This window comes from Vidua macroura, chromosome 7, assembly GCF_024509145.1.
Source record: "Vidua macroura isolate BioBank_ID:100142 chromosome 7, ASM2450914v1, whole genome shotgun sequence".
In the NCBI taxonomy this organism is placed as follows: Eukaryota; Metazoa; Chordata; class Aves; order Passeriformes; family Viduidae; genus Vidua; species Vidua macroura.
Window position 1 is genome coordinate 15,949,955 of NC_071577.1, and position 18,362 is coordinate 15,968,316.

The window sequence follows — 18,362 nt, forward strand, 5'->3', positions numbered from 1 at the left end:
TTCAGTTTGAGAGCTGTGGGTTTGTACAAAGCGTCACTGTAAAATAGGTCTACCACAGCCAAATGTCACTTGACATGCTACATTCTCAGAACCAGCAATACCGTGCCCTTGGCAGGAATGATGAAGTATCAAGGGTAACTATGAAATGTGTGTGAGGCAGACAAGTCTTTCCTTTCGTATCCTCCTCAGCACCAGTGGTTTCTGCTTTAGTGCGGAGTGGCCGTGTGACACCTCTCAGGTGTCCTCCAGAAGGGAACATGTTCCCTGCTTTTTTTTTACTCAGTGTTGCTCACAGTTGTGCTGGGCAGACCAGAGCTGAAAGCTCAGTGCCCTTCTGCAGGTCACAGACCATTTGCATCGGGGTCCAGTCACAGAGATTTGCATGGCCCCAGACAAAGCCCACAAGGCATATCATGGCAGGTGCTGCATGAGACAGGGAAAAGGCGTTATCAGTGTCATGGGGGTCCAGCCCAAAGCTTGAACAAATCCAATATGTCAAGTCATTTCTCACTGCGCAGTCACTGCACCATTCCCCAGGCAGCGGGTGAGGCATGGAGAGTGTAGCATTCTGGCAGGTGTTCTGGTGGGAGCACCACACAGGAAAACAACAGTGGCTTTATGCCTTGGCCAGTTCTGTGCAGAGCCCAATTCTCCTGCCAGGGAACATTTCGTCATTGCTCAGTGCTGGTGTCTTCATAATTTACAAGGCTGAAGGAGTATTACTGCATCAGGATGCGAGATGAAAACCCAAAGTTTATCAGTAGCTTGGGAGCTCGTGGGAAATGTAGGGAATATTTCCTGCTGCCCTAGGATGGAGTCATACTTTGTCTCACAGAGTCTTAAACTGGGAAGCAGAAGTGTAAACCTGGAATAGTTGACTAGATCGAGTACAGCTTATTCCTGGGGTTTGTATTATTGGGCTTTTTCTATAACTGAAACAAGTGAGCACTATGGAATGAACAGAGTTGTGAGAACTGTGGTGAACCTTCTGAAGCCTCCAGTTACCTCATTTGGCCTCTATAGAAAGAATGAGCAAACAGACCCCTGACCTCTTTCTCTCCTCCGCACATCCTCTTATGTGGGAACTGTCCAAGACAGTCCTGGGAGACCTCTAGTGCTCAGCACTGATGTCACTGCTTTCAAGAACATTTGTTACTTTTGGAAATGCATCAAATTCCTTTGGACCCTGGGGAAAGGCTGAATGGGGTCTCAGCTGAAGAGGCACCTCCCAGCTCCTTTTCCCACATGCCATTTTCTTCAGCTCAGCTCACAGTGCCCATGTTGAACAGAGGACTGCAGCCCCTTGTGTGCAGCAGCCCATCAGAGTAGGTGGTTTTCCAAAAGGGACACACAGCTTTCCTTCCAGCTACCTAACTTAGCCTTCTTCTGCTTGCGACAGAGCAGTTGGATGTGTGGACCAAAGGTGAGGCAAGGCACATCCCAGAATCTGTAGAGTGCTGCTAGCTAGCTCCCAGTGGGCCTGTAAAGGCAACAGAATTTTGATCCACATGTATCAGCAGGTGGAGAAACACTGCTCCTTGAGATAGCGGGGACTGCCCCTTTCCTAGCTGCCCTCCTGTCCCCAAGTGCTTGTGGTAGAAGGGCTGTGAATCAATGTGAATGTGAAGAGAGCCAGAATGAGCCCTCGGCTGCTCAGAGGGGACGATGCGTCCCGGCGATTTGCAGACTCTTGGTGCAAAACAGCAGCTGATGGCTTTCTGCAGAGGCTCCGGCATGGCCAGAGCAGGAGGGACCTGCAGGGGCTCGGGGCTGCCGGGCCGGGGCGAGAGGAGCAGCCGCAGCGGCGGCCGCGGCGGGGCGCTGGCGGCCGGTGCCGGCGTTCGGTGCCAGCGGCGCGGGCAGGCAGAGCCCGGCCCCGCCCGGCCCCGCCCGCGGCTCCCTCCCGCGGCTCCCTCCCGCCCCGAGCGGCGCCGCGGCACCCGCGCTGTGCCCGGCACACACCGGCGCGGGGCGGAGTGCGCCTGGGTGCCGCCAGAGGGGGAGTGCTCGGCGTGTGCGAGCTCTGGGGCAGCGCCTTCCTCAGCCTCTTGTCGCTGACTGCCACCGCAGCGCGGGGCGGGAACAGGAGATGATAGTGTGAATGGAGCTTTCTGTAAATTGTGGATGCTGCTGAAGTCCTCTGCTATTCCATCAGCGCACCCACAAGCAGACCTACAGCAAATAGGAGCGTACTTAATCCACATATTTTTATTTAATGTCCATGACTCAAAAGCTCCTGTGCAAGAATAAAGGTTACTTTTTTTTTCTTGCCCCCCCGCCCCCCGCCGCCCCCAGGAACTGCGGCAATGAGCTGTACGAATGCTACAAGTTTAAAGACAGAGAAATGGTTTACAGAATTTTTCAATATCATTTCAGTCATTTAAAATCACTCTGCCTTGCACACCTGTATCACTTACACTTAATAAAGCAATTGAGTTTCCAAGTGTTGGGCACACAGTGATCTATTTAATACTATAATTGTTGCCATTTATTCTGAAGGTAGTAAAGGCATGCATTAGTAAAAGGTGTGCATTACATCTCAGGATCATATTCTCATTTCCTCTTTTAGTATTAGATGGTCCTTTTAATTCCTGATTCATTTATTTCCTTCTGGGTTTTTTTTTTTTATCTCCTTCTAGCTCAAAGGCTGCCTATGTGTTCAAGGGGAAAAGCTGAAATTCTATGCAGCCAAGTAAAAATTGAAACAGCAAAGAGCTGTTGCTTGTGCCTTTCCCAGTGTGACACATAACTAGTTCAGGCAGCACCTCGGCCCATTTGGGTGTTGTAGTTCTTAGAGGGTGGCTGGGCTTGGATGAGCATGTACTCCCATCCCCAAATGACCATGTAAGAGTTGCTGTACTACTGACATGGTTAACTGAACGGTCATAGATAGTACAGACATATTTTGTGAGGCCACTTGAGCTAAGTACCTCTTTGGCAGCTGTCTGCTTCTGTCGAGCTCTGCATACTGTAAAGCCTTTTAATTCCTTTTCTCTTAGCAAGCACTCAAACCCACAGAGTTTTTCTTCTAAATTCCTTTAACTGCGTCAAAGAATAAAGAAGTCTGCAGATGAAGGATTTCTCTTCTAATCTGAATTCTCTGCAGCAGCTTGAGGAGTCTTGCTTGGAAAAGCAGCAGCAAGCAGTTTTCTACCCACCTGTGAGGGAACACCTGCTCTGCTGCAGAAGGATGTCAGCAGTGATAGCTTGCTACTCCCTGCCCAGACCACTTTCCCTTTCCAGCTGATGTTCTGGACTAGGGCAATGATATTATTCTCTTAGGATTGCTGGCAGAGTACCCAGCTCAAACTTAAGATGAACCAAACAGAAGGTAGAGTGGAATGCAAGAGGTGGGAACGTGTTTTTCTGGGAACTGCCTAAAGGCAGGCTGCTAGCCAGTGCAAATGTCTGTATTTCAGGTAGTTCTCCAGAGCCCCCTCAAATCATTAGAGAGCAATCATCTGTTTACTGATGCCAGATGTTAGCTGAAACGAACCTGGTTTCCTTAGGCTCTCTCATAGACCATGAATGGACTCACTGCAGTGCCAAGTATAGATCTACATAAATTACTAAAATGAGTGAAATACAGGTCATTTAAACATGTGGTCTGGCAACTTTCAGTAATGCCATTTTTGTGATTGAACAAAACAACCAGGAAAATGAGAAAATGTGTCTCTGTATCATCCTGTCAAGAAACAGGAACAACCTGATTGGAATGAAAAAAATTGAGTTCAGAGAAGATCACAGAATCATAGAGTAGTTTGGGTTGAAAGGCACCTTCAAAGATCTCTAGGCCAACCCTTGTGCAATGAGCAGGGAGATCTTCAACTAGAACAGGTTGCCCAGAGCCCTCTCCAACCTGACCTTGGATGTTTCCAGAGCTGGGACATCTCCTCTCTTTCTGGACAGCCTGTTACACTGTTTTGCCACCCTCGTTGTTAAAAATTTATTCCTTATATCTAGTCTAAATCTCCCTTCATTTAGTTTGAAACCATTGCCTCTTGTCCTGTTACACCAGATCCTGCTAAAATATCTGTCCCCATCTTTCTTCTAGGGCCCCTTTAAGTATTGCAAGGCTGCAATAAGGTGGCCCTGGAGCCTGTGCTTCTCCAGGCTGAACAATTCCAGCGCTCCCAGCCTGTCCTCATAGGAGAAGTGTTCATCCTTCTGATCGTTTTTGTGGTCCTCCTCTGGATGTTCTCCACCAGGTCTATGCCTTTCCTGTGTCAAGGACTCAGTACTCCAGGTGGGGCCCCATAAGAGCAAAATAGAGGGGCAGAATCCCCTCCCTCATTCTGCTGGCTTCATGCTTTGGATGCAGCCCAGGACATGACTGGCTTTCTGGGCTGGGAGCACATGGTGCTGACTCACGTCCAGCCTCTCATCCAGCAACACCCCTAAGTCCTTCTCAGCAGGACTGCTCTCAGTCTGTTTATGCCCCAACCTGGATTATAACCAGGGGTTGCCCTGACCCGGTACAGCACCTTGCACTTGGTCTTATTAAGCTGTATGAGATTCCCATGGGCCCACTTCTCAAGCTTGTCCAGGTCCCTCTGGATGACATCCCATCCATCAGGTGTGCCAACAGGACCATTCAGTTTGGTGGTGTCTGCAAACTTGCCAAGGGTGCACCCAATTCCACTGTTCATTGTAACTGACAAAGATATGCAAAAGTACAGGCTCCAGCACAGACCCGAGGACGTCATTCGTCATGATGTCCATCTGAATATTGAGCCACTGATCTCTATCCTCTGGATACAATTGACCAACCAATTCCTCATCCATTGATCAGTTCACTCATCAAATCCATCTCTCTCCAATTTAGAGAGAATGGTCAGTAGTTCCCATGGTTCTCCTTTCTACACTTCTTAAAAACGGGTGCAGTATTTCCCTTTTTGCAGTCACCTGGGACTTCACTTGACTGCCATGTCTTTTCAGATATTCCAGAGAATGGCTTGGAAACCACATCAGCCAATTCCCTGGGGACTCTGGGATGCATCTCATCAGGTGCCCTAAATGGTCACAAATGCGATCTTCTCTTACAGTAGGAGGCACTTTGCTCCCCCAGTCTGCCTCCCATGCAGTCCACCCACTCAAGAGATGTGGGAAGAGAAGTTTCCAGTGGACACTGAGGCAAAAAATGTTTTTGAGTACCTCAGCCTTCTCGTCATCCATTGTTACCAATTTGCCAGGGGGCAGTGTCCACTTTCTTTGACATTCATGGAGATTTGGCATCAAATCAGGGCTGAACTATTTCTAAGTCAAACTATTAATGAATACAAAGTGCCCAGGTGTAGAGGACAGCTATTACATTTATATTATGTGATGAAATTAGTATAATGAAATTGAGAAACAAAATAAATACATTATCTCCCATGAATTTTATGAAGTGCTCCTTCACTGAGGACCCTTTCCCTATTTTCTTTTTTTCCCACATCAAATTTTCCAAATCTTCCACTAGGGTGTTACTTTATTGTGCACCAGAGGAGGGAGATACATATCCACAAACCTTCTGAGAAATACATTTAGAGGAAGTAAAAAACAAACAAGCAAGTCTTTCTGCACCACTCTCCATGTGAAGAGACTGTTTGGTCTCACACCTGTTAAATAGCTTAGTTAGGGATTAAACTAGTGCTAGCTACTGAAAATGTAGTGAGCTACATCATGATCATCACATGGTCTTCAGGTGCTGCAATGCATGATTGTTATCTGTGAGAATGAGAGCCCACTGAGTGTCATACACAAATGACAATCAATGTTTTTCTAAGAAGTCCATCTTTTTAATTGCTTTGCTGGCAGATGGATTCTGCAGAGTTTCATTTTCTCACTGCAGGCTGCCTTTGTTTTTTCTCACTTTCTAATCAGATAATTCTGTATGGTTTGCAGACACATCACTCTGCAGAGACATATACAGCACTAAAAAGGTCTCACAGGGTTTTTTTCTGTAGCGTTGGAGTTACTCCATTCTGGTGACTTAACCCTTCAAAACCTAAAACATCTCAATAGAAAAGGAAACAGATTTTACATATGTGAGGGTTGCCATTTTGTTTTTGAGATAATGGAGTCATTTCCACTTTCTCTCCATTCTCCTTGTCTGAAAGTCATAAAAAGTTGATGGTCAGCTTCTTCCTTCATATGAAAGACTCAAGCTTCTAGCTGTCTCCTGAAATACTTTTCCAGTAAGAGCATCTGAAAAGCTTTTGCAAAATTATTTGCTTTATTCATCTAGGAAAAGATAAGATGGCCTGACATTTTGACTCCTTTCAAGTGTATAGAGAAGTCAAAGGCTTTTAAAAGAACCCATGTCCTAAAAACTTAATGGATTATTTAGGTGGCATGCATAGTTCAGCCTTGTAGTGCCTACAATGGTCTCTGTACATCTGGTGGCTCAGGAGTTCCTGATTTATTTAAGCTGCTTTCAGGTACTTGACTCTGGAGAATAGAGATCTCATATCGATTTGTAGGTTTGTTCCTTCAGAGTACCAGATCTCTTGAAGAGCTTCTGTCTGTCCTTTTTTTCTTGTAACAACAGAAGGTTGTTCTGATGTGCCACTGTTCTTTGTCTCACTCTTCATAGCGAGACTTCACCTTCTCATGATACAGGCTGTTGCCTAGTGGATGGCTAAATTTCTTCTGAGGTTTTGAAGGAATGCTTCCTCCCATGGTTGTCCTCTCTGTGCACAGGACTCACCAAGCGACATCAACAGGGCTCTGTTTCAGTAGCAGACACCTCCGCTTTGAGGGCAAAACGACCATTACACAGCCTCTGTGTATTTTTGTATTAGTTCTTCAAAACAACTTACATGTTGCCATACTATTTCCCTTGGGGATGGGATTCCTGCTATAATGTAGAGACAACTCTTCCTCCATGTCAGCAGTGAGATTCCATATTTCCGTATTTATACTATTTCCCTTGGGGATAGGATTCCTGCTATAATGTAGAGTCTCTTCCTCCATGTCAGCAGTGAGAGTCCGTATTTGTTAAAGAAATACCAGCACATGCTGACATTGCAAAGAGGGCACAGTACTTGTAGTTTCATTCAGCATCACAGTAAGCAATTTCCCTATTCTGTCAATTAATTTTTGTGAGTGCAGCTGGAACCTGGAGGCCAATGGGCTGGAGATGACAAATTTGTTTTGATCCAAGGGAGTGTTCTTTTGAAATCAAAGTCATTGGTGTTGAAATCTAAATTAAAATGACCCAATTGCCAAGGCTTCCTCAGTGCAGAAGGAGGTTAATTAGGCCACCATACTTCTCCTGAGCAGTCCTTGCTTTGAGAGAATGAGTAACATGAGCTGGAGTCCACACTACATAATACCATTAGGCTTATTACTCTGCTTTTATAGCTCACAGTAAAGAGAACTGTTGCAATTAATGAATGAAATGAATACAATGCTGCAGTCAAGATGTGGGTGAGGCATAAAATACAGAGCCTAGTTCTGCCAGTCACATATTGGCAGGAGAAAGCACCATAGTTTGTCAGGAAAGGAAAATGGGATCAGCTCATCAGTGAAAAGAAATCTCTCCCTCACATTTATCTGACAGCATCCTACTAAAACTCTCCAGGAATGATAGCTGGGAGCAGAGAGGAAGTTAATGAAGGCTCAGAGGAAGAAAAAGACCATTCAATCAATTAGCCAGAAACTGGAGACACTCCTCTGCAGATTGCTGGCTGCAGCAGGCAGGTTATATGTGGTGCTATGAAAAAAAAAAAAAAAAAGACATTTCCAGTTCCAAATTTCATGCTCTTGCACCAGTGTAAATCCCAGTCACTGCTGTCTGTTCACTGTTGTGTAGCAGAGAGATATAGATTGTGTTCCTCTTCTCAAGCATTAAACTGCTGTTTGACTGAAAACAAGGCCAGCAATCCCCAAAAGGCAATAACAATATATATTCCTCTCTTTTCATTTCTTTTTCACTGGTTATACACCCAATTTAAAAGCAAACAGCTACACATGCCAATCACATTACAGTTCCTTACATGTTCTTGTATTCTATTTCCCAGTCAATCAGCTGTCATCTGTTTTGTCCTTACCCTCTAAATTCTTCAGGACATGGAAGATCATTTTTCAGTTTGTACAGCATGGAAAAAAACAGATATTTGATTATTACTGTAATATAAAAGTGTATTTGTGATCACAGTGATTGCAATTGCATAAAATGAAAATGATATATATTATTTCTTAAAGCTCCTGTTAAAGGCTCTAAGATTGCTAGCTAATGATAGAAGCACATTGCTGTCGGGGCAAGCTAGGCCATCATAAAGGCTTAATATCTTCCACTGGAGCAGCTAGGTTTGTTGGAAACCAGACACCATTGCCAGATGGAGCACAGGTCTGTGTGTTTCTGTTCTGTTGCAAAATGCCTCATGAGTTCTGGGTCCCCCAGGATGAGGCAAGAGAGTTCCTATGATCTAGTTTGCAAGAGGAGTGACTGATGCATTCAGAAATCAAGTTTCTTTAGGCATGTTTTTTTTCCATTAGAATGGGACACACTTTGCCAACCAGAGAGCAGGGCAGGCACTGAGCAGCATGGACAGTTTGTGCAAGGAGACCTTACACTGAGCAATGCTGAGGAAATAGAAAACCATGCAGGCATAATTCTAAAAGAAACATTATATTCTCATAGAATTGATTATATGTGTAAATGTTAACCCCCTCCCAACCATGTACAGATGTTTCCAATGGTATAAAGCATTTTCAGTATGTTCTAATGGTGGGAGTGGGGGTGAGGAGCAGAAGGGGTGTGAGGTGGCTCTAAAGCTTCCTTCTGCCCTTTGAAAAACACTCATTTGTCTTCTGGGTTGTGTACCTGTGCTTGATCTAAACTCTGTTATTCCTCCTTGTTTTTCCCCCAGTACCGTGATGTTGCAAATTTGTTGCGAGTCGAGCATCAGCAAAGCTCTCTTTCAGTGGAACTATTTCAGAGCAATGCTGTGCTTGAATTCAGTGTGAGGGGATCACCTGTGGTTTCTGGGTTGTTCAGTGAGAGGCATCGCCTACAGAGCTCTCTGTTGATATTGTTTTCTTGGCTTCCCTTTGATGTTTACATGCAGCTATATAAATAAGTGATAAAGTGAAAAATAAGCTTTGGGAAAACCACAGCTCTGATGGCCAGATGTGTTCCAAGTAGTAAATAAGAGATATGTCATAAAGGAAGTGAAATGTATGGAAGGAAGAAAATGAGAACATATATGTGTTTCTGTCCCAGCCCCTGCAACTTTTCAGGTTGGGTTTTATACTTTCCCCTCCATTGCTCTTAGTGCTGACATTTACTGAAGAAGGGAATGAGGAGCTGATAAAACATCTTCTGAAGTTATCACTGTCATTTGTACTACAATATGAGGACTTTGACCAAGACTTGGAGTCCCAGGCACTGTACAAAGAGCTTGCAGTCACAATAAGGAAGATACATAGAAAGTGCCAATGAAAGATCAGAGGCAGTACTGACAGCAAAGCTCACCTTCTCTGTGTCTACAATACACTGCTTCTGCCAAGTCATTGAATTGTAGGGACAGCAGCTACCCAGAGGTACAGGGCATCTGCAGGAATAGATGAAGGAATAGGCATCAGTCATTATTCTTGCTGTACATGGATTTGCTTGCAATCTGTGCAAGAATAAATTGCAGACTAATTTATCCTTTGCATGCAAAGCAAGTTCCACAGTTTGAAGAGGGAATGTATGCCAATGATGCTTCTTAATACCCTGGCAATCTTCTTGAGGAATAAAAAATGTGAGTCAGTCTGAAGCTCCTGCACCCAAGTCAGACTCATCACCTTCACTTGCCTTCTTGATGTGTAATGTGGTATATTCCCAATCTCTCCTGAAAAGCAGTGGGACAGATGACCTTCACAAGGGTCCAGCCAGGTGGCACAGACAAATTCTGACACAGATCTTTGACTTTCTGCTGCCTTCAATTTGCCATACTCTATTATCACAGTGTACAGCCATGCTGCTTTTCTACTTTACTCCCACAGCAGCAGACATTCCTTTTTTCATGGAAACGTGTTACCCAACCCTTTTGTCTGATAGCCAAAGGTTGTCATCCTCTGTGCATAGTGCTAGGGGACAATTTGACTTATGGAAAGCCTGTGAGAAATGATCAACTGTATGATCATAGGAAAACTCATCACAAAAAAATCCCAATCCCAAAGCTTTACAAGAGATGAAATGATTATCCCCTCTAGTTCCTGTGAAGCAGGGAGTCCCCCACAAGATGCACTTGTACCCGTGGTGGGTGCAGTGGGTAGACTTTACAAGCAGTGTGAAGAATGTTGCAGTTGTGCTTTCTGTCCTCACAACTGCTGAGCTTCATATGTGTGCATAAGCACCATACCTCTGCTTCCCCCTTCATTTCCTTTTTCCATTTCTCATCTCTTCAAGCAAGGACTGGCACATCACTCCTGTGTGTGTCACATGTATATTCTATATATGTCACAACTCCAGCATCTGGTCTATCCTAGTGCCAGCCCAAGTGGTTTCCAGATGATACCCTAGCAGAGATGAAACACAGAGAGGCCAGGCAGGATGAGCCAGCTAGCTTCAGCTGGGAGAGGAGGGACATTAGAGTGCAAGCCAGCGTCACAGTGATGATGAGTCACGCAGGTATGCACAGTAACTACAGTTGTGGCCCTTCCAACAGCCACAACATCCTTTGCACTGTCTCTTGGTTTCCTGTTGCCAGCACAAAATCAGTTTGCCTTTAGCAAGTAAAACCCTTTGTTTCTCTGTATTTTCCCACTGTCTTGGATCCTTTAGAATTTTACTGTGTCTTTGCAATCTATATGCGTATGAGATGCTAAACTTGGAGAGATTACAGTGTGAACTCAATCCTAAGGGATCTGAGAGTGCTACTCAGCTGCTAGTGCTCATGTCATTCAACAGAGGTAGCACTGAATTGATCAGTCCTTCAAATTTCACAGATTTTTGGTTCTGATATTTTTATTCTGCTCTTCTGTAGTCAAAAGTGCAAAACATTAGTTTGTTGACAAAGATTGCAACCCAGCATTTACATTAGGGAAGAAGACACTCCCACACCAAGTTGCAAAGATGTTCAACTTCCTCACACAAGTAATGATACATCAACTGGATTCCTTCCCTCAGTAAACGGACACAAGAACTTGTGGTTCACAAGAATAAGGAGATAATCTTTATTGACCAAGCATTCATTATGGCAGCTATCAAGATCAAGTGAGTTTAATTTTTATAAAGAGGTCTGTTTAGTGGGGAAGGTGAATGTCAGATTTTGCACTTGGGGCAAGAAGGGTTAGTCAATACCTTGGTTTTCCTGAGCTGTAGCTGGAGCACAAGAAGAGTGCAACATGCACTTTTGATGATTAGAATAGCTGTAGCAGACCAACAAGGAACCCATTCTCTGATCTGCAGTCAAAAGGGATGGTTATTAGTGTTGTCACTGGGCTTAGTGATAAAAGTCTTATGAATATATCTCAAGTCCAGGGCTTGAGCAAATTTCAGCAAATTTGGAGGTGTAAGAAAGTTTTACTTCTAAATACAGATAACCTGAATTCATAATTTTTCTGATACTCCCTGTATCTCAGTGCCTGGTTAGTTGACCCAGACAAGTCAGCACACAGCCAAGTCAAACATTATTAACCCAGAGATACCTTAGATGCAGTGAGTATACTGTGTTTGATGTGCAATCCAAGACATATGCTCACTGGTTTGGGGTTTTTTATTTTATAGTTACATATATACATAATAATGGAGAGGAAAAACCAAAGCTTGCATCTGTATTTGTACAGTTGTTTACATGTCCATATGTGTGGTGTCTCTCCATATCCAATGTAGGAGATGCCTTTGTTTTAAATCTCTTTTTAAACTAGTGATTTCTGTGCAATGTATGCAGCAAGCAGTGTTTAACTGTGTGCAGAGGTTCATTCTGTCATAGGCATAAACATGCAAGGACAGAAAAACCACATCTTCTACATGGACACTAACACTTGTGTCATGAACCCAGGGCTTCCAGTTCCTGCTAGCATCTATCAATAGAAGACCAAACAAAATGTTATTCTGTAAACTGATTGCACAGCACATAGCTTTTCTTGTTGCAAATCTCCATAGTTCAGCAGATTGGAGGAGGGGAGAGGGAAAATCAAACTTCATGCCCTGGGAGCCAGGCTATCTTAGTGATTTACAAATTACCTCAGTGACTGAAGTCATTCTGGGCGCTTAATATTGCTCAAGTCTCTCTGTCTCCCTCTCTCTTGCACTCTCTCTCAGCATAATTAAGCTAAGGAAATCCAGGAGACTAAATTCAGTGCTGCAGATTTGTGACAGGAAGGAAACTGGATATGCATGAATTAAACAAGACCATTTGCCTTTTTGGATCTGCATATATTTTTCTCTCAGAAATGAAACCTCTTTTTTTTGCAGGTGACACCCACACATCTCCTTCACTTACTGGCGATGATAAAAAAGGAGATAAACAACTGGAGCTCGTGCAGTTAGGCTTAATCTTTGTATGTCATCGTCGCCAAGCAAAGCCACAGCAGTAGGAAAATAGAGCTGGTTTCTGCTGCTCGTTTCTAACTGACATTTCTTCACCAGGTTGCTCATGTAACCTGTGGACTCTTTGAACTCCACTTTGTACCTGCAGTGTTTTTACAGCATGTGGGTACTGCTATGCTGTGACTGGGCTGAGCTGCAGTCCATATATACTCTGCCTATACCCTGGTCCTCATTTTGCCTCTGCCTCAGTGGTTTGAAATCAGATTGCATAACTACAACATGAATGCCTTAATAATTAAAAAAAAAAAAAATTAAAAAGGGACAACAAAGGAACACTGATTTTAAAACCCTCATACTACAGGTAAAATGTAGGATGTGTAAGTAAGCAATCATTTAATACAGAAAATAGAAAAGGCAAAAATAAGGGTATTTTAAATTTTTTTTTTTCATATATATGGTTATTTTGATTTAAATGTCCTGAAATAATCACTTCCTCCTTCCAAGAGCTGTTTTTACCGGAAGAAATCCACTACTGCTGCAGTTCAAACTAATGCATTTCTCTAGTTGCTGGAGGAAAGCTCTGGAGTTGCTTGACTTCACTTTTCCTGCAGACAGCCATTCATCCATCCTACCTTTCCAAACAGTTTGCTAGCCCATTGCCCTTTGAACATAATTTGTGCTTTCATCTCAAGAGTTTCTTGGGAGTCAACTGTGCACCCAAGTCCACACACAGGACCTGGCTTTCACCACCAATGCAGCTTATGTCTTAATGATGCAGAGCAGCCAAACAGTAAAAAGCACTTCTTGAGGCAAGAAGGACTCGGGAGTTTTTAAGAGTTATTTCTAGTGTATGGCTAGGGAGAGGCAAAAATCTGAGCTGTGTAGTACATCCTGCAGCTGGTTTGTTCATTTCCATTCCCTGAGAGACTTTTCCAGGATGTCACTAAAGAGGTTTCAGAGTGATTTCTCCTTTAACCCCTTTTGCTTCTTCCATCCTTACTGGTGAACTTCTCCCTTACAGGGCTGGACTTGAAAGTAGTGTCAACTGTGTATGTCTGCAGGAGGGAGAGAGGTTATTCCCCTGCTCTCCAGTTCTGTATCTTCATAGCCTTATACTTTTTTTGTTGTTAAGATAAAACATTGGCATTACTTCAACAATCAGCTAATAAGAGAAAGAGATACAAGGAGGGGATAATGCTCCCAAAGGCGTCATTCCACCCTGGTCCTCAAACTCCGTCATTAAGTATCAGGAGCTGATGAGCTACGCAAACCGAGAAACTATTTCCTTTCTGCAGCCAGTTTTGATTTGTCTGGGGAACATTAAGAAGCCCATGAAGAAATGTGAGCAGTCTACTTAATCATTTTCATGAGGAAAAAAAATAAATCAGCTCTCATCTTGACCACTGGTGTTTGAAGATTAAAATAGCCCAAGGGCTGTCACAGGCAGCGAGCATAGCAGGAAACTTAGTTCATTCTGACTCACGACACAGTGATCTAATTTAATGGGGCACCGAGGAGGCTGTCGGGCACTAATTTAGCTATTATCTAAGATAGCCTGGTTGCTAGTTGTGCCCTGCTGCAGCCCTCCATGAAGGGCTTGAGCTGCTCTCGGAACCAGTCGCCCGCTGAGCGCCCGCTCTGGCCCTACCCGGAGCTTTCCTGCAGCGCTGCGAGGGAGCGGGGCCGGCCCCGCTCAGCACGGGCTCGCCTTAGCCGGGGGAAATGCAGCGTAGTTAAAGAGCCACTCCGGTCACACGAGGGGGCAGAAGGGAGGCTTCCTTCTGGCATTTCCTGCCTTTGATTTCTTAATTTTGCAACCTGATCGCTTGTCTTTTCAGGTACTTTAGTATATAATTTCTTAAGCTTCTTTATTTTAGAGGAAAAGGATATTACAAAAATTTTGTCTATTTGATCCTCCTACCAGATTGAAACCACTACATTAATTTCCATAGAACTGTTACTAATTGCTTGCTTGCATCTTTGATTTTGCTGCTTAGGTAGTAATCTTTCCTGTCTGAAAAACTAGATTTGTTCCAACCCATGAGAACATTTCAACCAATCCAGAATAGTTCCCTTGAAGGAATAAGAAAACAATGAGGAAAAGGAATGGTGTAGACACATAATGATACAATAGCTATGAAAACTGTGGCATTTGAAAATTCCTCATCATTTCAATGGTCAGATGAATGAAACTGAAGAACTCTTGGTAAGTTTATGTGACCTAAAGTTATATTTAGTTTTTAATAAAACAACAGCAGCAGCAGCAGCAGGAGCAGCAGGAAGTAAGAACCAGTGCCTTAATTCTGAAGATCTGGTAAGAAAAAGAAAAAAGCAAACCAACAAACAAAAAACCCACCATGAAGTGGAGATCATTCAACTTTTTGTTTCTTTGCAAATGGGTTAATATGAAATTGGCAGCCTCCTAATACTTTGTCAGCCAAATTGGCCACATCATACTATCTTCATGCCCTTGAGGCTGGAATAGTAGCATACTGTAATGTGATGCTCTAACAAAAGCACCTAATTGGGAAGAACAGTCCATTTGCATCAAGATAGGCAGCTTGTTTCCCTCTCACAGCCACTTAAAGACACTGACTTTGGCTACAAATTACTGCTTAGTGCTGTTTTCAGCTTTTCCCAATCTTTACTGGACCTTAACAAAGCTGATCCTGTTCTCATCACCCTAACCTGTTTTCTGGTTAGTATGAGTGACTAACAAAATTATGTCTTGGCGTGTGATTCATCTTGCATAACGCATTTTCCAGTCACACAGCAAAGCCTTGCTGAAAGTGGAAAGAGTTGATCTTTAGCACCGAAGCCTTTGCCTGTGTGCTCTTAAAACTCAAGCTTTTTGTACCATGTTTTTATTAGTCAAACATACCATCAGTAGCCAAAGTTGCTTCTGCTGTCAGAGCATGTCTGCAGGCATAATGAACTTGGCAATAGCCAAGAGACTGCTACGCACAGGAAATGAAATGTACAGAAATTAAATGCACCATGGGAAGCATGTGGTGTGTGGGATCCCCATGTGGCTGTTTGGCACAACTGAAAATCTGAAGATGATGGGAAAAATCAAAGGCATGAAAGACCCCCAAATCCTTCAAAGAGAAAACGTGTACCTATCCAATCACCACATGGCTTCAATCTCCTATGGCAACTCCCTACCCCAAGCTGAGGAGGAATGTGGCATACAAGACAGTCTTTGTGAAGCAAGTAACCAGTCAGGAAGGAGTACATGTGGAAGGCTGCACAATGCTGTTAGAGATAAACAAGTAGGATGGATTCCTGAACTGCTGAGTCTGGAATAGCAACAAAAGGGAAAAGATGATGCACAAAGAAGGAAGATATGATATTGTTTGGCAGAGATGCAGATAGCTACAGAAGAAATAAGAGGCATTTTGGAAAAAATGTTATACAGGAGGATGATATTGGAATTTGGACTATTCAGACTAGAAGGAACATCCAAGACTTTTGGCTTTAGTAAGCCTGACCACCTCAATGGGGAATGTTCAAGACTGCAGAGATAACACGAGCTACCTCTTCGGCATTCGTTTTCTAGGGCTTTGGTTCCTGGAAGCAAAGAAGAGCCAGGCTGTGCTGTGTGTTGTGCTGTGCTGGAGACGTGCAGAACAGGAATCAGCATTCAGGGGGCTGGAGCTGCACAACCCTTGGTTGACCCCTTGCAACATATGTTGATTGCTGTTCAGATGTGATGACTACAGATCAGATGTTCATTTGACACTGAGACCCAAAAGTGGGGGAAAGGAGGATGAAAAATTAAATCAGTCTTTGGCAGGATTATATTTGCATTTGAGTTAAAACCTGTGTGTAAGGCAGAAAACCCTACTGATTTACCTCTGCCCTCCATGAGGGACAGTTTCCAAGTTCAGAGCTGCAGCAGAGGGAGGTTTCTTTTTACATCATCCCATAAACAGCATATAGACCCCGAAGGCAGGGCCAGGGAGGGACAGGACTGTCCTGGCATGTTATATATTGCCTAAAACCAGATGGAATAAATTAGGATTGCTGCTTGTCGAATATGCTGATCCACATATGCAGACTCCAGGCATAACTGGCTTGCTTCTCTGCAAACACTTTATTTTAGTCCATTACAATGGTGGATAAAATGAATTTACTGGTATCCCATCTCCAACAGTCTGCTATGTCCCTATAGAGCTTTAATATAACAGCAATGTCCATTTTAATACAATGCTGGGACTTCTCATGTCCTGATTCTCCTCATTTTTTCATTTTAGGATATTTCTCTGTATCCCCCTTCCTTTTTGGTCAGTTGAATGAATTAATACTTGTTGCTGATGTTCCAGGTCTTACTTTCCAGTATCATGTTCTGGGAGCTACCAGTATATTTTAAATATGGAAAGTACAAAAGTGTTAGGGGAAGGAAAGCAAATTATACCAATATTTGCTTTAGAAAGCAATACTTTCCTCTGACTAGCCTCAGGCCTAATACATTCATTCGAGATTTAATTTACTGTATCTATTTAATAATTTTAAAAAGAGATTGCAAAAAGTATAATAAAACTCTAGGGAATATAGATGCAATGAAATAGATGCATCTATACCTAAATATGTATATATGCAGTTTTCACAAAGAACATCTCTTCTGTTTCGTGGGTTTGATACACATTTGCCATCTCACCTTATGCTTGCACTGTAAGTTGTGGTTTTCCACAGCACATGTGATCATACATGTCATTGTGTCATTGTGTCACACAGTGACAGCCTGGAAATTGGTGAGACAGTGCCATACCCTGACAGAGAGCTTTGCTCAGCCTGCTGCTCTCTGCTGGGATTGGCTGGGTGCCCCAGCACAGGTTCATTCATATCTCCCCTCCAAGTAAGGAGGGACGTGGCAAGGCATTAGCATCCCACTGTCAGTGCCAGCAAGGAGGGCCAGGCTGGGACCATGCTGCAATGCCCATGTGTTCTGCCTGGCTTCCTCCCCTCTGCTCTGTGCACAGAGCTACCTCAGCTGCAGTACAAAGGTGCAGCGAGGGCTTTTCAGGAAAAGAGAGTAAAAACTGTATGTGGAAAAATGTTAGTGTTGGAGTGTTTGTGCATGTGGTGAGGGGAAAGGAGAAGAAATAAGTAAGACTTTGTTTTGAAGTTCTTCAGTTAAGTCATAAGCTTTTGAGTTTGCTGACCTGAACTAGTCCAAGGCTCTTAGGATCTGTCGGGTCCATGACTGGATTCTCATGCCCAAGGCCAGCACTGCCTCTTGGGCCTTGTTTACCACTGCCATCAGGGCTCTGCTGTCCCTGGCTGTGACAGGGGCACCTTACTGCTGCTCAGAGGTGGCACAGCACCCTCCAGGAACATGGTTCATGGTGATAAAAGACTCAGAGTTGAAGGTCTGGGGCCCAGTCAACAAACTCAAATGAAACTTCCAATTTGGAAGTGCCAAAGTTGTTTTCTTGGCTTAAGACATCAAAGCAGATTGTTGTTATGCTTCCACATCTCTATTTTTGTCCCAGTTTGAAGGAAATTAAATGTTGTACAATCCAAATTTTATTTCAAGGTAGGAATATAGTTTGGGGGTTTTTTTTAATTGTTTATTCAGTAGTCTTTATAAAATAAACATTGTCTCCTCAGTATGAGCAGGGATTTTATGCCAAGGCAACCCCATTTACAATTTAGGATGTCCTGTTATTGTAAATATACTAGATTGAAAGAATGGATCATGTTTTGCTAAAGGCTTTGTCCTACACTGGCATGGAACAGCCCTGAAAAATATCTTTAGAGAGAAAAGTTACTTCCAGATTCTTGGGGTCCGGGTGTTGAGGTGACCCCAAGAGTGTAAAAGTCCTTGTTTCCCAGCCCGTGCAGCCAAAGAAGAAGCCTGAATGTGTAGGGTCGGCTTCTCAAGGTTGTT